The sequence below is a fragment of the Gossypium hirsutum genome, chromosome A12 (assembly GCF_007990345.1).
Source record: "Gossypium hirsutum isolate 1008001.06 chromosome A12, Gossypium_hirsutum_v2.1, whole genome shotgun sequence".
Classification (NCBI taxonomy): Eukaryota; Viridiplantae; Streptophyta; class Magnoliopsida; order Malvales; family Malvaceae; genus Gossypium; species Gossypium hirsutum.
Window position 1 is genome coordinate 55,990,769 of NC_053435.1, and position 24,198 is coordinate 56,014,966.

The following is a 24,198-nucleotide window of genomic DNA, read 5'->3' on the forward strand; positions in this document are numbered from 1 at the left end:
CAAACCAAGGGGTATTATGGACATGACTTACCTTCAGTATATGTTCATCTGGAAATGTTTCTTGAATCAGTACAAGTGGAGAATTCCCTTCTTGCGGCTCCAATCTAGACAAGTGATTTGTTACTTGGTTTTCTACTCCTTTTCGATCTTGAATTTCCAAATCGAACTCTTGAAGTAGTAGTACCCATCGGATCAACCTCGGCTTAGCGTCTTTCTTGGCAATTAAGTATTTAATTGCCGAGTGGTCTGTATAGACAGTTACCTTGGTACCTACAAGATAAGATCAAAACTTGTCGAGAGCAAATACGATAGCAAGTAACTCTTTTTTTATTACCGTATAGTTTAACTGAGCTCCTGTCAGAGTTCGGCTTGTATAGTAGATGGGATGAAAAACTTTGTTCCTTCGCTGGCCCATGACAGCTCCTATTGCGAAGTCACTTGCGTCACACATCAATTCAAATGGCAAGTCCCAGTCTGGTGTGACAATTATAGGTGCCGTGACTAATTGATTCTTCAAGTCATTGAAAGCTTTTAAGCATTCTTCATTAAATTTGAATATTGTGTCCTTCTCCACTAATTTGTATAAAGGATTAGTAACTTTGGAGAAGTCCTTGATAAATCTTCGATAGAACCCGGCGTGGCCCAAAAAGCTCCTAACACCCTTTACAGATGTTGGAGGTGGGAGTTTCTCAATAACATCTATTTTTGCTCTGTCTACCTCGATCCCATGTCTTGTTATCCGATGCCCTAGAACGATACCTTCTCGTACCATAAAATGGCACTTTTCCCAATTAAGGACTAGGTCTTCGCATAGCCTAAGTACCTTATCCAGATTGGCTAAGCAATCATCGTACATATCTTCAAACACTGAAAAGTCATCCATGAAAACTTCCAAAAATTTCTCAACCATGTCAGTGAAAATAGACATCATACATCTTTGAAATGTAGCAGGTGCATTACATAAACCAAATGGCATTCGTCTAAATGCAAATGTACTGTACGGGCAAGTGAATATGGTCTTGTGTTGATCTTCTGGTGCTACCGTAATCTGGTGGTACCCTGAGTATCCATCGAGAAAATTGTAGTAATCTCTCCCCGCGAGTCTATCCAGCATCTGGTCTAAGAATGGCAAAGGGAAGTGATCCTTCCTAATTGCCTTGTTTAGCTTCCGGTAATCGATGCAGATTTTCCATCCCATAACTGTTCTAGTCGGTATCAACTCATTATTCTCGTTCTCTATGACCATGATACCTCCTTTCTTTGGTATGCATTGGACCAGACTTACCCATGAACTGTCTGAGATGGGGTAAATGATACCCGCATCTAACCACTTGATAATCTCTTTTTTCACTACGTCCTTCATGATGGGGTTCAGCCTTCGTTGTCCATCGATCATCCCTTTTTCACCATCTTCCAGGATGATCTTGTGCATGCATACAGATGGACTAATACCACGAATATCGACTATGGTCCATCTGATAGCCTTCTTAAATTATTTCAGAACTAAGATAAGTTTCTCTTCTTGCTCAGTAGTTAACTCTGCTGAAACAATCACAGGCAGAGTATAAGCATCACCTAAATAAATATAGTTTAAATGAGAAGGTAATACCTTGAGTTCTAGTTTAGGTGTCTCCTCGATTGACGCTTTCGGCTGTGTGTAATCTCTTTCCTCTAAATCAAAAGATTCGAAATGGGATTGTGGATTAAATCCCTTTTGATTAGCTTCTAGCAAAGCTAAGTTTCCATCCTCCTCTTCATCACTTGGAAGGTCTGATGTCAAAATTCTTTCCAGAGGATCCTCAACAGAGTTGAGTTCCTTCTCCACTATTAAATCCTCTAAATTGGATATTGCAGAACAATCATCTATTGTGTCAGGAAATTGCATTGACTTGAAAACGTTAAATGTTACCTAATCGTCCTGAACGCGCATAGTAAGTTCGCCCTTCTGCACATCAATAAGTGTCATTCCGGTTGCTAAGAACGGTCTCCCCAGGATAATTGGTACTTTGTCTGCTTAGAAATCTAAAATTACAAAATCAACAGGAAATATAAACTTATCTACACGTACCAATACATCCTCAATTTTTCCTTCTAGATGTGCTAAGGATCGATATGCTAGCTGAAGTGTAACCGCAGTAGGTCTAACTTCACCTATCCCCAACTTCTTAAATATCGACATAGGCATCAAGTTGATACTTGTGCTCAAGTTGCATAGTGCCTTACCATAATAAGCTGCTCCAATGTTGCATGGTATGGTAAAACACCCAGGATCCTTCAGCTTAGGGGGTAATTTGTCTTGAAGATATGCACTGCATTCCTTCGTCAAAGCTACCGTCTCAAATTCTCCAAGTCTTCGCTTCTTAGACAGGATATCTTTCATGAATTTTACGTAATTTGGCATTTGTTCAAGTGCTTCAACCAATGGGATGTTGATATGAAGTTGCTTGAGTACGTCAAGGAACTTCTTGAATTGGACCTCCTGTTTTTGCTTCTGGAGTCTTTGAGGGTAAGGTGGTGGAGGTTTATATATTGGAGTTTGTATTCGTTGATTTGTCTTTGGTGGCAATTCTGCTACTAACGGAATGGTTGGCTGATCAAAATTGGCTAGTTCTGAGGTTACCTTTTCTGGTATTACAGGTTTTGGTTCTAGTGGAATAGGAACTTCAACACTCGGTTGAACTTCTTTCGAATCTTGAGCTTCAGTATGCTCTTTTTCAGCTTCAATGGTGTTGGGCTCTACCATTTTTCCGCTCCTCAATGTTAGTGCTTTACAATGCTCCTTCCCTGGATTTCTTGAATTTTCCATATCACTAGGTAAAGCACCTTGTAGACGGTTTATAAGTTCAGTAGCAAGCTGGCCCACTTGATTCTCCAAATTCCTTAGAGTGGCATCATTCTTCGCCATGTATGCCTTTAATAAATTCTCTAAACTATTGGACGATTCAGCCTGAATTGGTTTCTGAAGTTACTATGAAAAACTAGGCAGCTGGGTTGGTCTAGGTTGGGCATAGTTGTTACTGCCTCCAGCCCCTTGGTTACTCTAGGAAAGATTGGGGTGATTTTGCCACGATGGGTTGTAAAAGTTGGATTGTAGCCCTTGCCTTCCTCGGTTCGGGTTCTGATTACCTCTGTAGTACATGGATTCTGAGTTTGACGGACATTCTTCAAACACATGTCCTTCCGCACAATAGACACAGGCTATATTCTCATATTTGAGCTGCAAAACTATTAGACCCATTCGTGTTAAGATTCTTTAACATTGAAGATATCGAAGATACCTGGGATGCAAGTGAAGTGAGAGCGTACACTTCATGGATTCCAGTAGCTCTTCTTCCTGACGTTGCTCAATTGGTTGGCATTGATAATTGTTATTGGCGATCCTCTCGATGATTTCATAAGCCTCATTGTAAGACTTGGATAAGATAGCACCGTTAGCAGAAGCATCTACTACCATCCTTGTGTGAGCGTTGAGACCATTGTAAAATGTCTCAAGTCTGATGCAATGCGGAATTTCGTAATGAGGGCACTTTCATAATAACTCTTTGAATCTTTCCCATGCCTCAAATAAGGACTCATCATCCATTTGTTGGAAAGCAGTAATCTCATTTCTCAGCTCAGCAATCTTGCTAGGTGGGAAATACTTCACAAGAAATCTCTCTGCTAACTCTTTCCATGTAGAAATCAAGTTCAGTGGCAGTGAGTTTAACCAGGCTCGAGCACTGTCCCTCAGCGAGTACGGGAACAGTTTTAATCGTAATGCATCTTCGGGTACTCCAGCTAGCTTGAAAGAGTCACTCACCTCCATAAACAGTCTTAAATGAAGATGAGGATCTTCAGTAGGCATTCCACTGAACTGGCCCACTGTTTGAAGCATCTGGAACATGACTGGCTTCAGCTCGAATTGTTGTGCCTCGATCTCGGGTCTTTTAATACCTGGATTAAGGTCATTAAAAATTGGCACGGCATATTGTCGTAAAACTCTATCCCTATCATCAGCAATAAGGATAGGATTTTGAGCAAGGTTTGCTCCGTTTCCTTGATTGATATTCTCAAAATTCATCTCTTCGGTCCTTCTCTGGTTCACTTGTCTTCTTCGTTGGCGAAAGGTTCATTCTATTTCAGGGTCCACTGAGAGTAAGTCGATAATTCGGTCAATACTCATAAACACCTGAAATAATCAGAGAAGAATTAATTAAGTAAGTAAAATTGAACAGGAAAATAAAAGAACCAAAATGTAAAAATAAATTCACAAATAATGTTTTTTTTAAACAATCCCCGGCAACGGCCCCAAAAACTTGGAATGGTGGAAATGTGCAAGTCTACACAATCGTAACAAGTAATAAAGTGACAAGTAAATTTCGAGTTATCGTACCCACAGGGACTGTAATAAGCAATATTTATGAAATTAATTAAAACACTTTGGTGAGGTAAAAATAATTTTGGTTTGAAAAGAGTGATTTATAAACTAAGATTTTAAAACTAAACAAACAATTTAAATAAAATAAAAGAGTTCTAGTACACGATTTAAATTAAGATTTAATCAAGATGATATAATTGTGTTGTATTAATTATACCTTTTTAACTTAGAAATATTTAATTCGTGCTTATGCTGTTATGAATAAATTCACGGCAACCCACTAATTTTCTAACTTATGAACTTATTTACTAAATAAAAGAATTCCATTTATCTCCTGAATATATCCCTATGCCAATTCAACCGACTAAACAGATTTAATAAAGTAAACATGCTAGCGCACATACATACTTATTGAATTAAATTATCTCTCGCATATTCCTATGTCGATTCAACCGATTAATTCAGCTTAATAAACATGTAAAGGATTATGTGAAGTAACAAAGTAGCCATACCTTGAAACAATATAATCACAACAATCTTGCAAGTTATGCAAAGCATATGTATCGCCAAATACAATGCTGATTTAATTTTCAGTTATCTTAGAAGAATTAAACATGCACTGATTAAGTACTGAGTCCATTAATTGCAATTTCAATCCGTTTAAACAATTAATTCTTTAGTTATCTAAACAATTATAATGCCACATAACCTAAGCATGATTTTACTTAATCAAGCATTTCACTGAGGCCTATAACAGCATAAACACTAATCTAATAATTCAATTAGGAAAAATAAAATCAACCCAACACGAATTAAATTCAAGCTAAATTGATTAAAATAACCATTTCAACAACAATATTTTTCATAGATATGTTCATCATAAAAACAATAGAAATTAAAAAGAAAGGGAACAAAAAGCAAATCCAGTGTTTCTCTACAGCTTGACTGTTGCTCCGTTCTTAGTCTCCGTTGTCTTTGCCGAGCAAGGCATCTATGAATCCTTGATTGCTGCCCAATATGGCTGAAGAACACCTCTTACTCAGGAGGGGAAATTGGCATAAGAGGAAGGGAAAATGGGATGGAAAAATGGAGAGGAAACTTTGAGAGAAGTGAAGAGAGGATGAGAGAATGTTGTGGAATGAGGGATGTCGAGGGATGCTTTGAAATGGGAAGCATAGGGTGGCTTTTATAGCTGAAGAGGGCTGCTAAAAATAGAAAATTCAGCAGCCAAGAGAGCCCTCCCATGGCCGCCACACACATGGCAAGGTTGAAGCTTTCAACCTTGCTAAAAATAAGCTGGGACAAATCTACAAAGCCTAAAATAAAGGTGGGTTTGAATGTAATTTGGAGGTTTTTCAAGGGAATTTTTGCAATCATATTTTATCAGCTAATTTTTTGATTTGGGTCAGCCAATGGACGGTTCTGGTCAGCCCAATTAGTGGCTGGTTCGGCTCACTTCATTCGGTTCAACCATTGCGGTTCACTAGGCCCTTTCTTCATAATTAATTAAAATTAATTCATTTAACCTAAATTAAATAGGAAATAAATTAAAATTAATTTAATTATGAATTAATACACATTTTCGGACCATCTTGGGCTGGAAATTAATTGGCCTCGATACTTCAAATTGCTCTCGGTTTTGTTCTTTTCGCAGTGTTCACCGGGCCATTTTTCTCCAATTGTGTAATTCTATCTAAAATAACCAAATTTAATCAAAATTAACTACAAAATTAATTAAAAATCATAATGTTCTTATTTTTAACATAAATTAATTATTTTATACTATTTAATTATTTTTTGACAAGAATTTAACTGAATTTGCATGAATTTAAGTAGAATTGGGTATGAAAAAGTATATAATTTTTTGTGTTTCCAGCATACCTCCCACAGACAAATGGACAAGTTAAAATTTCCAGCAAAGAAATTAAGAAAATTTAGAAGAAAGTTGTCAATCCCAACCGCAGTGATTGGTCAATGAGGTTGAAGCCTTGTGGGCTTATCACACAGCTTTCAAGACACCGTTAAGAATGTCACCTTTCAAGCTTATCTATGGTAAACCATGTCATTTGCCAATTGAGCTAGAACACAAAGCATTTTGGGCAATCAAGAAAATAAACTTGAACTAAGGTGCTGTTACCAATCAACGCTTATTGGAGCTTAAGAAGATGGATGAATTTCGAGCTCAAGCTTATGAGAACGCTAGACTGTACAAAGAAAAGACAAAGCGAGGGCATGACAAGAAAATCATGGCAATTTGTACCTGGACAAGAAGTCTTGCTTTTCAATTCCAAACTTAAACTATTTCCTGGAAAATTAAAGTTGAGATGGTCTGGACTATTCAAAGTCGAGCGTATATATCCTTATGGAGCTATCGACGTTAAAGATTGAAAAAATAAGATCCACTTTCAAAGTCAATGGTCAACGCCTGAAACATTATTTTTGAGCTCCTATAATGTGCGACAAAAAATTTATTTCTCTTCAAAATACTTGATAATTGCTCTTATACAGAATTTTTCTTTGTTTATTTTATTTTATTTTTACTTTTTCTTATTTGTTACCGAATAAATTTAATTAATTGTTTATTTTCTCTTTTACAGGTTTTTCTTTAGGCAAAAATACCTACAAATTGAAGCCATTAGCCCAAGTTCTTTTAATTCTCACAAATTTGTGCAAATTCCATTTTCTTTTCCCACTAAGTGTTAATTGTTTTGCCTTGTCTACCCATGATTAAGGTCAGTCTTATCACACATGTCACGATTTCTTCTCTACCACGTTTTAACCTAGCCAATTCAGTTTCTTCCCAAATTTTCATCCCACTTCATTTTCTTCTTGTACCCCCTTATTTCCTTTATAAATACAATAAAGTCTAGCCTTTTTTTATTTTCAAGCTTTTTATATTTTCTTGAATGGCTTCTCAAATAGCTTTTGCTTCAACCTTTGCCTCTCCACGCACCTTCTTCAGTAAACTTGCTAAAGAGAAATACCATAAAAATATTTCCAAACAACCATTCTGCGTGGAAAAAGGATTCATTTTTTAGAATACTCCCTTCATGGGGTATACAGAGGCCATCTCCTCAGTTGTTGGAATGCATGGATAGGGAATCTTGTAACAACCCAATTTTGGGCCTAGTTGGTATAGTAGTTTTGAGACCGCAAATTCAGAGTCGGAGAAATTATTTTGAAATTATTTTATGTGTTGTGGCATAATTATACGAGTGCATGAAAATTTTGGTGCATTAATTTTAGCGATTGCATGCTTAATTGTTAAAAAGGACTAAATCGCATAAAGTCAAAAAGAGTCTTATTTTGATAGCTAAGGGTTCTAATTAGCTACAGAACCAAAATTGGGGGTCTTTAAAGGGCAAGTAGACCCTTAAAATAGAGGTGATCGACCATAGGGACAAAAGGGATGAGAAAGTCAAAGTTAGGTGGCCTAAATTGAATAAAATAACATAAGAAAAAGGCTATCACCTTTTTTTTTATTTTCCTCCTTCTCCACCTATTTTCCTTCAAGAAAATGGCTATGGAAGCTTGAAAAATTTCAGCAACTTAAAGCCTTTGCAAGTAAGTGATTTTGAGGGCTTTTCTTGAATATTTTTGTACTTTTGAGATCCTTGTAACATGAGCTTTCTAACAATGAGACTATTTTGCAAAATGGTTAAAAGTCTAGGTTTTTACCATGATAGTAGACATGTTGATTTCTAAAATTTTATGGAAGAATGTGAGTTATTGTTGTAAAATAAACAACCTTTGTGAAGCAGTTTTCATGGAAACCTTAACTAGGGACCATTTTCCATAAGTTGTGAAACAGATGTTACATGTGTGTAATAATGAGAATTTTGGGATGCTTCTAGTATAAAAAGTATTCGGCTAGGCTTGGTTAGTGAGAAAATATGATAAAAATCGATTTTCGGACCTAAGGGTAAAATGGTCATTTTGTGAAAGTCCAGGGGCAAAATGGTCATTTTGCCCAATTATTAATTTCGAGTGTCTAGATTAATAAGCTGATGAAATGAATGAATTTCTATAAATTTAGATCAAGAATTACAAAATTTGGGCCTAGACCGGGGAAAAGCAAAGCTAGTGGACTAAGTCAAACTAGTCGCCTACATTTTGTATACCGAGGTAAGTTGTATGTAAATAATGCAACTACATTGTATTATATGTGTTTGAATTGATATAGCATGAGTTTCTTGATTGTGAAAATGATGATGTATGATGATAATTGAGATAGTAAAACTCCGTTTGAACCTCAAGAAATAAATCGGATATTCATGCCATGACATTCGAGTTATTTGTATGCTAGTGTAAGACATGTTTGGGACATGCATTGGCCACATTATGAGAGCCAGTGTAAGACCATGTCTGGGACATGGCATCGACATTAAGACGAGAGCTAGTGCAAGACATGTTTGGGACATGTATCGGCTACGAGATGTGTCAGTGTAAGACCATGTTGGGACATGGCATCGGCACGTATAAAGGTGTCAGTGTAAGACCATGTCTAGGACATGGCAACGGCACGAATATGTGAGAGCTAGTGTAAGACCATGTCTGGGACATGGCATTGACTTGATGGATGAGCCAGTGTAAGACTATGTTTGGGAGATGGCATTGGCATTATACCCTATGTTTGAGGCTTAGTGAATATCCGATAGCATTCCAAATGGTTATGTAATATCCCGAATTAGGGCCTAATCGGAATAGTGGTTTCGTGACCATAAATCCGAGATAGAAATAATTATTTTATAATTATTTTTAGGTTTATGATATGATTGCATGATTGTGTGAAAATTTCGTGATGAAATTCTATGCCTAAAGTGCTTAAATTGAAAGTAGGGACTAAATCGAATAAGTTGCAAAACTTGCATTCTAGAAGTTTTTAGTAGGAAATTGTTTTGGAATATTAATGAGGAGGTCTTAAATAGCAATTTGACCAATTTTAAGTTCATGGACAAAATTAGGACATGGAAGGAATTTTTGGAAAGTTTAGTAGTAAGGGTATTTTGGTCATTTAGTTATTAAAATGAATTAAAAACAAAATTAAAAGCCAATTTTTGTCCATCTTCTTCATTAGGCCGAAATTTCAAGGGTTCTCCATAGCTAGGGTTTGTTTCAAGCTTCCAAGCTCCATAGTAAGTGATTCCAAGCCCCGTTTTTAATGATTTTTACGATTTTGAGATCCCGGTAACTCGATAAAGCTTATGTTAGCAATAATTTAACCTAGCGTTTATATTTGGAAAAATACCCACAGGTGAAATTTGTGTATTTTGATGTTTTATGATAGAATATGAAGTTTTAAATTATGTTAGACAACTTGTACTACTCGATTTTAAGCAAAAACGAGTAAAAGGGCTTAATTGGTAAAAATACCTAATAGTCACAAGTACATGTTAGAGTGAGAATTTGATGTTGCCATAGAAGAGAAAAGTGATCAGCATGTTGTAAAACATAAGAATAAGGAATAAATTTTAATCCCGAGCCTAGGGGCAAAAATGTAAATATGCAAAAGTTTAGGGGTAAAATTGTAATTTTGCCAAAATTTGAGTTAAGGATTAATTTGATAATGTGAGTATTAAATAAGCTAAATGTGTTATTTTAGATCAAGAAAGACGTGGAATCGACCTCAATCGAGGAAAAGAAAAGATTGTGGACTAAATTGTAAAATCTTTGTATTTTGGTACCAAGGTAAGTTCATGTGTAAATAATGTAGCATAATGGTTATTTTAAGTTATTGATGTTAATTATATGTTAAGCTGAATTTTATTATGAAATGTATGCTTTGTGGTTAATTTCAAATAATATGTAAATTATGTGAACTACTTGTTAAATATAATTGTTACCGAGTATTGATTTCGGCATTCTACGGAAGACGGCAAGGATAAGTGTTCGAGGAAAAGCCCGTTTGAACCTTAGGAATAGATTAGGATACAAGTGACATGTCACTAGGATGATTGAGCATCCGAACTCATTGAGTTGAGTCCGAGTTCACTTATGGATGCGAATGTCCGAACTCGTTGAGTTGAGTCCGAGTTCGTGAGATGTAACTAGGCATCCGAACTCGTTGAGTTGAGTCCGAGTTCACTTATGGATGCGAACACCTGAGCTCGTTGAGTTGAGTCCGAGTTCGCTTATGGGCGGGTTACCTGATTGCTTGATTGCATATATGGCACTTATGTGCAAGTTATCCATGTATCCGAATTATATTCCGATGTGTTCAACGGGTAAAGTTCTACTCAATGGAGGAATATTCGAGATGTAAAAAGAAGTATTGGTGAGTGATGTGAAATGGTTATTTTGGACAGGTATGTATTTAACCCTCGGGTTGAGTATTGATACAACCACGATAAGGTAATAAGATGATGAAAAATGATTAAAAATGTGATATGTGTTTTAGTGATACATGCTAATGTTGATTGGTATGACTGTTTGTTATGTTACTTATCATTTGCATATGAACTTACTAAGCATTTATGCTTACTCCCTCCTTCTTACTCATTGTAGTTTTCGACAAGCCAGCTCAGGAGTCGGGATAGGTCGAAGGCTCAGTCACACTATCCGGAAGACTTTTGGTAATGGCTTGTAAATTTAAGTATGGCATGTATAGCAATATACTTTTTTTTTGTGTAAATGGTCTTATGGTATGGTGATGGAATGGTTGAGGAAATGCTTGATAATGATAAATTATGAAAATATTTAGTTTAGCTTATATTTGATGTTAAGGAAAATTATTAAGATACTTAGTGCATAAAAACTCATAAAAGGGATGAAATTTGCCATAAACAGAATACTGCAGCAACACTGACGCGAATTTAAAAATTTACTAAAAATCATAGAAATTGAACTTGGTGATGGTATACATATCAAATTTAAGCTTATTACGTCTAGTTTCACATGAAACAAATGAAACAGGTAAAGGAATTATATGTTACAAGGTATTTGAATTTTAGTGAAACAGGGTCATAGCAGTTTCTGAATCCCCTGTTCCAACTTTAGAAATTCACCATAAATTGTAAAGATATACTTAGGTAGTGTATTTTATATTCTCAGAATCCTTATTGAGTCTAGTTTCATTAGAAACAAACCTCATAGTCATATGGATTTTTTACAGAGAGAAATGTGGTTCGTAGTAAACAGAGGTCAGACCAGTCAAGTCCTGAAACAGGGGTAACTTTAACTAATAAACTGTACTAATTGGCCCAACCAAAAATTCTAGAAAAAATTTTGTAGATAGGTATATGAGTCTAAATTTAGGGAAAATTTACAGATCTTGATTTAGAGTTTCGTAACTCGAGATATGATTTTTCTTGTGACTGTGATGCAAGTACCTTAAAAGCTGTGAATGTAGAAATAAATAATCCAAAGTTCTAAATATGTTAAATTAAGCTTAGTAACACCTCATACTCGACTCCGACGACGGTCTCGGGTGTGGGGGCGTTACATTTAGTGGTATCAGAGCAGGTTTAGTCGGTTCTTGGACTACGTGTTGTATGTACGGATTTTGCTATACATGCCATATGTATGAATTGTGATAGTGTGACGACTTCTGACCTTTTTAAATGATTTTTATATAGTAAATGGATCCCGATCCAGATGTGGCAGATGAAGTAGAGAGTAATGTGCCAGCTCCGGCTGAAGGGGCAGCGCCGACTGAAAACCCACCTCCTACTGTTGGTCAGGGAGGAGGAGAAAGGGATCGGGAAGCCTTTCTCCAAATGATGAGTGCATGGTACTCTGAGTTCGTTCGTACGAACCCAAATGTACGACCTCCCCCACCTCCCCCAATTCCTCAACCTGTACCCCCGATGCCTCAAGGTATGGATATGATAAAATTTCACAGAACCCTCGTTGACAGAATTCGTAAACAAGGGGCTGAAGAATTTAGAGCAAATATTGATGATGATGTAGAGAAAGCAGAGTTCTGGCTTGAAAATTCTATCTGGGTATTTGATGAATTATCTTGTACACCTGAAGAATGTTTGAAATGTGCTACATCTTTGTTGAGAGATTCAGCCTATAATTGGTGGAAGACTTTGATTTCGGTGGTACCGAAAGAGAGGGTAACCTGGGAATTCTTTCAAGAAGAGTTTCGGAAGAAATATATTAGTGAAAGGTTTATTGATCAGAAATGTAAAGAGTTTCTTGAGCTGAAGCAAGGTAATATGACAGTCTCAGAATATGAAAGAGAGTTTGTTCGATTGAGTAAGTATGCTAGGGAATATGTTCCTACAGAAGCCAAGATGTGCCGACGATTTGAAGACGGGCTCAACGAAGACATTAAAGTATTTGTCGGGATCCTTGAACTAAAAGAAATGGTAGTACTGGTTGATCGAGCTTGCAAGGCTGAAGAACTACTTAAAGAAAAGAAAAAGGTAGAGGCTGAGACTAGAAATTGGAAGAAAAGACCGATGAGTAGTTCATTTTCACAGCAACCTAGAAAGTCAAGGAATATGAATCCTCGTTCCCAAGCTTCAGCTGGACAATCATATGGGAATTATAAGAAGCAAAATGTAGGTCCTAAATCTCAGAATACTTCTGCAGCCAGTGTAGGGAACTCGAGATTTGTTAAACCCGAGTTCCAGCGATGTGGTAGAAATCATTTTGGTCCGTGCAGAGCAAATGAATGTTTTCTATGTGGTTCTCCGGATCATTTTATTCGAGACTGCCCAGAGAGAGCTGAGAAAGAAAAATTTCAGAATGTAAAAGCTAGTGGTGCAGACTCGAGGGGAAGGTATCCGAGAAAAGTTGAAAGTGAAACAAGCAGTAAGAATGTAGCTAGGGATGCACCGGTTAGACCTGAAGGAAGGGCTCCGGCTAGAACTTATGCTATTAAAGCGCGTGAAGATGCTTCCTCACCTGATGTGATTACCAGTACATTTTCTCTCTATAATGTTAATGTTATTGCTTTGATTGATCCCGGTTCTACTCATTCATATGTGTGCATGAAATTGGTGTCTAGTATGAATATACCTGTTGAGAACACAAAATTTATGATTAGAGTGTCGAATACGTTAGCAAATGTGTGACTGTTGATAAAGTATGTAAGAAATGTCCTTTAATGATTCGGGATCATTACTTTCCGGCTGACTTGATGTTGTTGCCGTTTGATGAGTTTGATGTTATTTTGGGTATGGATTGGTTGACATTGCATGATGCTAAAATAAATTGCAAAGAAAAGGTTATAGAATTAAAGTGTGAAAATGGTGAAACTCTGCGGGTTGAATCAGATAAATCAGAGGCATTGCCTAGTGTGATTTCTTCAATGTCGACTCAAAGATATCTGAGAAAGGGTTATGAAGCTTATTTGGCGTATGTGTTGAAAAGAAAGTTGAATCAGTGCCGGTTGTGTGTGAATTTGCAGACGTATTTCCAGAAGAATTGCCGGGTTTGCCTCCAGTCAGGGAAGTAGAATTTGGTATTGATTTGATACCGGGAACAGCTCCGATTTCGATTGCTCCGTATAGAATGGCACCAGCAGAGTTGAAGGAATTAAAGTCGCAGTTGCAAGAGTTGACTGATAAAGGTTTTGTGAGACCGAGTTTTTCACCTTGGGGTGCTCCCGTGTTATTTGTGAAAAAGAAGGATGGTTCTATGAGGTTGTGTGTTGATTATCGGCAGTTAAACAAGGTGACAATCAAAAAAAAGTATCCGTTGCCAAGAATTGATGATTTGTTTGATCAGCTAAAAGGAGCGACATGGTTTTCAAAGATTGACTTGAGATCTGGGTATTACCAACTGCGGGAAAAGGAGTTGGATGTGCCTAAAACTGCTTTTAGAACAAGGTACGATCATTATGAATTTTTAGTTATGTCATTCGGGTTGACAAATGCTCCTGCTGTGTTTATGGATTTAATGAATCGCATATTTCGGCCATACTTGGACAGATTTGTTGTGGTGTTTATAGATGATATTTTAATTTATTCAAAAGATGAGACAGAGCATGCTGAGCATTTGAGGAAAGTTTTGCAAACTTTGAGAGATAAGCAGCTGTATGCTAAGTTTAGTAAAAGTGAATTTTGGCTCCGGGAAGCTGGATTTTTGGGTCATATTGTTTCAAGTGATGGTATACGGGTTGATCCTAGTAAAATTTCAGCCATTGTTGATTGGAAACCACCGAAAAACGTAACTGAAGTTAGAAGTTTCTTGGGGCTAGCTGGGTATTATCAGCGGTTTGTAAATGGATTTTCTATAATTGCTTCTCCTATGACTAGACTACTCCGAAAGGATGTTAAATTTGAATGGACGGAAGAATGTCAACAGAGTTTTGAAGAATTGAAAAAGTTATTAACTGAAGCACCAGTGTTGGTACAACCCGAATTAGGTAAAGAATTTGTGGTGTATAGTGATGCTTCTCTAAATGGTTTGGGGTGTGTACTCATGCAAGAAGGAAAAGTGGTGGCTTATGCTTCGAGGCAGTTAAAACCTCATGAGAGGAATTATCCTACTCACGATTTGGAATTGGCTGCAATGGTATTTGCTTTGAAGATTTGGCGACATTATTTGTATGGTGAAAAGTGCTGAGTATATACCGATCACAAAAGTCTTAAATACTTGATGTCACAAAAAGACTTGAATTTGAGACAGCGAAGATGGTTGGAGTTATTGAAAGATTATGAGCTTGTTATTGATTATCATCCGGGAAAAGCGAATGTGGTTGCCGATGCTTTAAGTAGAAAGTTGTTGTTTGCTTTGAGAGTTATGAACACTCAGTTGAAAATGTCAGATGACGGTTCGATTCTAGCAGAGTTAAGAGCAAGACCGATGTTTTTACAAGAGATTTCTGAAACTCAGAAAAATGATCAAGATTTGCTAGCCAAAAGAAAACAGTGTGAAGCTGATACGGGATCAGATTTCAGAATTGGTTCTGATGGGTGCTTAATGTTTAAAGATCGAATTTGTGTACCGAAGAATGAGGAATTGATTCAAAAGATCCTACAGGAAGCACATAGTGGTTATTTCTCGATTCATCCGGGTAGTACGAAAATGTATAATGACTTGAAGAAAATGTATTGGTGGAATGGAATGAAAAGAGATATATAAGAGTTTGTGTCCAAATGCTTAATTTGTCAACAGGTGAAAGCTGAACACCAAGTACCTTCAGGATTACTCCAGCCTATTATGGTTCCTGAATGGAAATGGGATCGGATTACTATGGATTTTGTTTCAGGATTGCCATTGACTCCGGGAAAGAAAGATGCCATCTGGGTAATAGTTGACAGATTAACTAAGTCGGCTCATTTTATCCCGGTACGTACGGATTATTCTCTTAACAAGTTGGCTGAACTGTATATTAGAGAAATTGTTAGATTACACGGAATACCATTATCGATTATTTCAGATAGAGATCCAAGGTTTACCTCGCGGTTTTGGCAAAAGTTGCAAGACGCGTTAGGTACGAAGTTAAATTTCAGTACTGCTTTTCATCCAAAAACTGATGGACAATCAGAAAGAATAATTCAGATTCTTGAAGATATGCTTAGATGTTGTGTATTGGAATTTCAAGGAAGTTGGGAAAGATACTTACCGTTGGTGGAATTTGCTTACAATAATAGTTATCAGACGAGCTTGAAAATGGCACCTTATGAAGCATTATGTGGTCGTAAGTGTCAAACGCCATTGTATTGGACTGAACTCAAGGAAAATCAGATTTATGGAGTTGATCTAATAAAAGAAACTGAAGAAAAAGTGAAGATAATTCGAGATTGTTTGAAAGCTGCTTCAGATAGACAGAAATCTTATGCAGACCTAAAGCGAAAAGACATTGAATTTCAAGTTGGTGATAATGTATTTTTAAAGGTGACTCCGTGGAAGAAAGTCCTTAGATTTGGACGGAAGGGCAAATTAAGTCCGCGTTTTGTTGGGCCGTATGAAGTAATTGAAAAAGTTGGACCGGTAGCATATCGGCTAGCATTACCACCTGAATTAGAGAAGATTCATGATGTGTTCCACGTATCTATGTTACGTCGGTATCGTTCGGATCCTTCACATGTAGTTTCACCGACAGAAATTGAACTACAACCAGATATGACCTACGAAGAAGAACCGATTAAGATTTTAGCTCGAGAGGTCAAACAACTAAGGAATAAAAATGTTGCACTTGTGAAGGTGTTGTGGCAAAGGCATGGAGTAGAAGAAGCTACATGGGAATCTGAAGAAACTATGAGAAATCAATACCCACATCTGTTTACCGGTAAGATTTTCGAGGACGAAAATCCTTAAAGGGGGAGAGTTGTAATATCCCGAATTAGGGCCTAATCGGAATAGTGGTTTCGTGACCATAAATCCAAGATAGAAATAATTATTTTATAATTATTTTTAGGTTTATGATATGATTGCATGATTGTGTGAAAATTTCGTGATGAAATTCTATGCCTAAAGTGCTTAAATTGAAAGTAGGGACTAAATCGAATAAGTTGCAAAACTTGCATTCTAGAAGTTTTTAGTATGAAATTGTTTTGGAATATTAATGAGGAGGTCTTAAATAGCAATTTGACCAATTTTAAGTTCATGGACAAAATTAGGACATGGAAGGAATTTTTGGAAAGTTTAGTAGTAAGGGTATTTTGGTCATTTAGTTATTAAAATGAATTAAAAACAAAATTAAAAGCCAATTTTTGTCCATCTTCTTCATTAGGCCGAAATTTCAAGGGTTCTCCATAGCTAGGGTTTGTTTCAAGCTTCCAAGCTCCATAGTAAGTGATTCCAAGCCCCGTTTTTAATGATTTTTACGATTTTGAGATCCCGGTAACTCGATAAAGCTTATGTTAGCAATAATTTAACCTAGGGTTTATATTTGGAAAAATACCCATAGGTGAAATTTGTGTATTTTGATGTTTTATGATAGAATATGAAGTTTTAAATTATGTTAGACAACTTGTACTACCCGAGTTCACTTATGGATGCGAACGCCTGAGCTCGTTGAGTTGAGTCCGAGTTCGCTTATGGGCGGGTTACATGATTGCTTGATTGCATATATGGCACTTATGTGCAAGTTATCCATGTATCCGAATTATATTCCGATGTGTTCAATGGGTAAAGTTCTACTCAATGGAGGAATATTCGAGATGTAAAAAGAAGTATTGGTGAGTGATGTGAAATGGTTATTTTGGACAGGTATGTATTTAACCCTCGGGTTGAGTATTGATACAACCACGATAAGGTAATAAGATGATGAAAAATGATTAAAAATGTGATATGTATTTTAGTGATACATGCTAATGTTGATTGGTATGACTGTTTGTTATGTTACTTATTATTTGCATATGAACTTACTAAGCATTTATGCTTACTCCCTCCTTCTTACTCATTGTAGTTTTGGACAAGCCAGCTCAGGAGTCGGGATAGGTCGAAGGCTCAGTCACACTATCCGGAAGACTTTTGGTAATGGCTTGTAAATTTAAGTATGGCATGTATAGCAATATACTTTTTTTGTGTAAATGATCTTATGGTATGGTGATGGAATGGTTGAGGAAATGCTTGATAATGATAAATTATGAAAATATTTAGTTTAGCTTATATTTGATGTTAAGGAAAATTATTAAGATACTTAGTGCATAAAAACTCATAAAAGGGATGAAGTTTGTCATAAACAGAATACTGCAGCAACACTGACGCGAGTTTAAAAATTTACTAAAAATCATAGAAATTGAACTTGGTGATGGAATACATATCAAATTGAAGCTTATTATGTCTAGTTTCACATGAAATAAATGAAACAGGTAAAGGAATTATATGTTACAAGATATTTGAATTTTAGTGAAACAGGGTCATAGCAGTTTCTGAATCCCCTGTTCCAACTTTAGAAATTCACCACAAATTGTAAAGATATAATTAGGTAGTGTATTTTATATTATCAGAATCCTTATTGAGTCTAGTTTCATTAGAAACAAACCTCATAGTCATATGAAGTTGTTACAGAGAGAAATGTGTTTCGTAGTAAACAGAGGTCAGACCAGTCAAGTCCTGAAACAGGGGTAAATTTAACTAATAAACTGTACTAATTGGCCAAACCAAAAATTCTAGAAAAAATTTTGTAGATAGGTATATGAGTATAGATTTAGGGAAAATTTACGGATCTTGATTTCGAGTTTTGTAACTCGAGATATGATTTTTCTTGTGACTGTGATGCAAGTACCTTAAAAGCTGTGAATGTAGAAATAAATAATCCAAAGTTCTAAATATGTTAAATTAAGCTTAGTAACACCTCATACTCGACTCCGGCGACGGTCTCGGGCGTGGGGGCGTTACAGGTTAAACGGTGAAGATTATAGTTTAAGTGAAATGAGAAAAGTATAACCAAGTTGTGAGTGGTACAGGTACCTATTTGAAATGTAAGAGATGTGAGTTCAATATATGCTATGTGAATTGTATTGGATAGTGATGAGTAAGTCGTGCTTATGTCTACTTTTGTATTATGAGAATGATGATGGATGGTAAAGTTGTTATATTTATTTTCATGCAACTTACAAAGCTTACGCTTACTCCCTCTCTTTTCCATTTTCTTATAGTGTCGCCTAATTAGCTCGAAGATCATCAGACGTCGGAGGCATCGATCACACTATCAACCGAAGCACCTAGTATAGTTGGTTTTATTATTTGAGTATGGCATGTATAGGGTTTAGACTTTTTAGTTTTGTGTCAATGTTAATTTAGCCAAGGTGTTAGCTGGGGATGAATCCCTTAGTTTTATATAAAGCCTGGGATAATGGCTAATATTCATTATTGATATATGCAAATGATGATATTTTCATGAATGAGTTAATGCCTTGTGTGGCTAATTAAACTTTGTGCTATTGTGTGGGTTTGTCATGTTAGATGTTATGTAGGTTGAGGCCAATAAGGGTGGGCTTGGTAAATAGCGCTATTTTGTCCACACGGGTAGACACACGGGCGTGTGTCCACACACGGCCAGCCCCATGGGAGTGTTGTCTGGCCGTGTGTCCCCTGCACGTTAAATTTGCAAGTTAGTATGCATGGTAGTAAACACACAGGCAGGGGCTGTGTATCTCAAGCTTGTGAAGGTCACAGCCTAGCACACTGGTGTGTGCCTTGGCTGTGTGACCCTTAAGGATTGGTAACGTTTGAAACAAAATGTCAAGGTTTTCAAACACAGGCTGAGACACTAGCGTGTCGAGGTCGTGTGAGGGACACGGGCCATGGACACAGATGTGTGTCGGGCCATGTGGAAACCCTTATAGGTTCGAATTGAAAAATAAATTTACATGGGTAAGGGACACAGACGTGTCCCTAGGTGCTTAGCCGTGTGTGTCACACGAGCCTTCAGCACGACCATGTTCAAGTTCCACACAAGCGTGTTGCCCATCCACACAAGCGTGTGCCTTGTTTCAAAGGTTATTTTTATTGTGTTGGTTAAAGGACCCAAGTTGGTCCCGAGTGGTTTCCAAGAGATTTTTTTGGGCCTTGTAGGTCCATGATAAGAAGTTTAAGACAAAGTTTGAAAAAGTTTTAATTTTTAACGGGCTTGTATGATCCGACTTGTACGTGTGCGTATGATTTGTGAACGACAATGCCTCGTACCCTGTATCAGTGTCAAACTCATATTAGGGGTGTTACATTTAGTGGTATCAGAGTTATGGTTTAGTCTATTCTTAAACTGACCTACCATTTGTATGAGTCTAGCTATACATGTGACAGCCCGATTTAGGGCCTAAACAAAATAGTGGTTTTGAAACCATAAATCTAAGATAGAACTAATTATTTTATAATTATTTTGACGTCTATGATGTGGTTGCATGATTGTGTGAAAATTTCGTGAAGAAATTTTATGCCTAAAGTGTTCAATTCGAAATTAGGGACTAAATTGAATAAGTTGCAAAACTTATATTCTAGAAGATTTTAGCATGAAATTGCTTTAGAATATTAATTATAAGTCCTTAAATAGAAATTTTACCAATTTCTATTATTTTGGACAAAAATGGGCTTACCTGGATAAAAATTGAAAGTTTAGTAAAAAGGGCATTTTGGTCATTTAGTTAATAAATGAATTAAAAAGGGAAAAATCAAGCAAAAATTTTCTCATATTCTTCATTAGGCCAAAATTTCAAGGGTTCCCCATCGCTAGGGTTTGTTTCAAGCTTCCAAGCCCCGTTTTTAATGCTCTTTACATTTTTTGAGTCCTAGTAACTTGATTAAGCTTATTTTAGCAATAATTTAACCTAGGGTTTATATTTGGAAAAATAACCATAGGTGAAATGTGTTTATTTTGATGTTTTATGGTAGAATATGAAGCTTTAAATTGTGTTAAACAACTTTTGCTAAGCGATTTTACGTGAAAACGAGTAAACTGACATAATCGGTAAAAATACCTAATGTTCATAAGTACATGTTAGAGTGTGAATTTGATGTTGCTATAAAAGGGAAAAATGGTAAACATGTCATAAAACATAAGAAAATAGGATTAAGTTTAATTTCTGAGCCTAGGGGCAAAATCATATTTTGTGAAACTTTAGGGGTAAAATTGTAATTTTTTCCATAGGATGTTTTTGGAGTAATTTGAGTAATGTGAGACATTAATAAGTCAAATGTGTTATTATAGATCAATGAAGACGTGGAATCGACCTTGATCGGGGAAAAGAAAAGATTTCGGACTAAATTGCAACATTTCTATATTTTGCATCGAGGTAAGTTTGTACGTAAATAATTTATCGATTCTTTTTATTTTATTATATTTTTTTATCATATGAAATGTGCCTACCTATAGAATGATTATTTATTGTAAATTGCAAATTGAAAAAGGACTATGAATAAATTGTAACATGTTGGAAAGTGAGGAATTTCCCGGTTGAGCCTTCGGAATAGAAACGATACGAATGATCTATTATGAGGTCACGTGTGTAGTACTAAGTGCAGGCTACTACGTGTATCGGATTATTGGTCGCATGTGTAGTATTAAGAGCAGGCTACTATGCGTACTCGATAACTTCGATCATGTGTGTAGTACTAAGTGTAGGCTACTACGTGTATCAGATGGTTAGGCCACGTCTGTAGTACTAAGTGCAGGCTCCTACGTGTACCGGATAATTGGTCACATGTGTAGTACTAAGTGCAGGCTACTATGCGTACTAGATAGCTTTGGCTACAAGTGTGAAAATATGTGCAGGCAACTAAGTATCAGTTATTATTCCGAAGAGTTCAACGGGAAAATCGATTAAGTAAAAATACATGTGAACATGATTATATGATGAATAAGTGCAGGTATATGTTTAATGTTTTTTGAGCAATATGCTCGATATTTGAGTGAACTTCAATAAGACAAAATGGATTAAGTGAAATTATGTAAGAGTGAATTTTAGTAGTAAAATAGTGTTGGACAGCAGCAGTTGTGTTACTTTGAAAATTCACCAAAAATTGTGTAATTTGAATTAAATTTTAAATAAATTATGGAATTAAAAACTAATGAGTCTATTTTCATATAAAAGAAACAGTGGGAGAAAAAGAGTTCTATATTATGTGATATTATAATTTTTGTGAGATAGTGTCAGAATGAATTCGAGATCCCCTATTCTTAGTTGGAAAAATTGTTAAAAATTGTAGAAAAATAATTATGGGTTATAATTTATATTCCTAGAATATTTGATGAGTATAATTTTAATAGAAATAACGGGAACATATCCGAGTTTTTACTACGAGATATTTAATTTTTAGTAAGAAGAGGTCGTAACTGTTAGACAGTGAAATAGGGGAAACTTTTATGAATAAACTGTACTAATTGGATAAACCAAAAATTCTAAAATTTTTATGATAAGAAATTATGTGAGTCTATTTTTTTGGAAAATTAATGGATTTAAATTTAGAGTTTTGTAACTCCAGATATAAATAATTTAGTGGCAGTGACTCAAGAAAATAGCTTGATCTGAACATGAGATTATGTACTATTATGATTGTTTTATTTTGAGAAATATGTTGATAAATTGTATATCACTTACGTACTTACTTACTAAGATTTACGCTTACTATCTTTTCTTTCTCTTGTCTTATAGTGTCAGTAGGTCAGCTCGGGATTCGGAGATCGTCGGAGATCCATCCGCACTATCAATACTTTTTGGTATTTTGTAAACATTATTTTGGAGTTATGGCATGTGTAGATGACTTGATTATTTTTGTTATATGTCATAATTGAATTGGCCTAAAATGTTGGTCTTCAAAATTTAATAGTTCATTTTGTATATGCCCGTTGATGTTAACTAATATTGTTCAGGTTATAGGACATGAAAATGTATGTCTCTTTTTTTTTTAAATTCTATGTCATGATTTCGTACGTTTGCATGTATTATGTTTCGGTAATGTCTCGTACCTTATTCCAGCTTAGAACAAGGGTAAGGGGTATTACATTTTTATTGGTATTAGAGCCAAGGTTTACGCTGTTCTCGGATCTACATACTATGTGTTGAAGTCTATCTATACATGCCATAAATATTTTGTGATAGTGTAATGACTCCTGACAATTTAAATTGTGTTTTCATATAGTAAATAGATCCTGATCAAGCTGTAGCTGATGATGTAGAAAGTAATGCGCCAGCTCCCGCACAAGGGACTACGCCAGCTGAGAGTAGGCCTGATACACATGATCGGGGAGATGGGGCTCGGGAAGACTTTCTCCGTATGATGAGTAATTGGTATACATAATTTGTTTGAGCAAATCCAAATGCTGAGCCTCCTCCACCCCTCCTACTCCCTAACCTGTTTCCGTAGTTCCTCAAGGTGCCGAAATGGTAAGATTGAGCAAGGCCCCAGTTGATAAAATTTGAAAGCAAGGGGCTGAAGAATTCAGGGCTAATATAGATGATGATCCTGAGAAAGCAGAGTTTTGGCTTGAGAATTCTATCAGGGTATTTGATGAGCTCTCTTGCACTCCCCAAGAATGTTTAAAATGTGCTATATCTTTACTGAGAGATTCAGCATATCATTGGTGGAAGACATTGGTATCTGTGGTTTCGAAAGAAAGGGTTACATGGGATTTTTTCCAAGAGGAGTTTAGAAAGAAATACATAAGCCAGCGGTTCATTGATCAAAAACGGAAAGAGTTTCTCGAGTTGAAGCAAGGTAAAATGTCTGTGGCAGAATATGAAAGTGAATTTGTTAGACTCAGCAAGTATGCCCAGGAGTGTGTGTCTACTGAAGCTATTATGTGTAAGAGGTTCGAGGATGGGTTAAATGAAGACATCAGGCTATTAGTTGGGATCTTAGAGTTGAAAGAGTTTGTAGTATTGGTCGATCGAGCTTAAAAAGCTGAAGAACTGAACAACGAAAAGAGAAAAGCTGTGAGTGAAGCCAGAGATGCAAGAAAGAGGCCAATGAGTAAGTCATTCTAATCCCAGTCAAAGAAGTCTAAAGAAATGAATCCTCGATTAACTGTTTCAGCTGGATATCCGCACCGTGATCATGGGAGATCATATTCGGGTTCTAAAGCTCAAGCTACTTCAATGGAAAGTGTGGGTAATGTGAGACCTAATAGACCCAAGTGTCAGCATTGTGGTAAGCAACATTTTGGTGAGTGTTGGGTGATTAGCCGGGCTTGTTTCAAGTGTGGTTCTCGAGAATATTATATTAAGGATTGTCCGAAAAAGGTTGAAGAAGAAAAATTTCAGAGTGTCAGACAGACTAGTGTTGCTAATAGAGGTAGACCTTTGAGAAATTCTGGAAGTGGAACTAGCAGTAGAAGTGTGACGAAAAATTCAACTAGGAGACCAGAAGCTAGAGCACCTGCTAGAGCTTATGCCATACGTGCTCGTGAAGAGGCGCCATCTCCCGATGTGATCACTGGTACATTTTCTCTTTATGATACTATTGTTATTGCATTGATTGATTCTAGATCTACTCAT

General features: G+C 36.3%; 1 non-coding gene across 1 annotated transcript; it reads left to right on the forward strand.

The window, feature by feature from the left end:
- Positions 1 to 3,509: 3,509 nt before the first annotated feature.
- LOC121211803 (small nucleolar RNA R71) lies at positions 3,510 to 3,615 on the forward strand. Its single transcript, XR_005907021.1, has one exon. It is a non-coding gene; the product is annotated as a small nucleolar RNA R71 (small nucleolar RNA).
- The last annotated feature ends 20,583 nt before the right edge of the window (positions 3,616 to 24,198 follow it).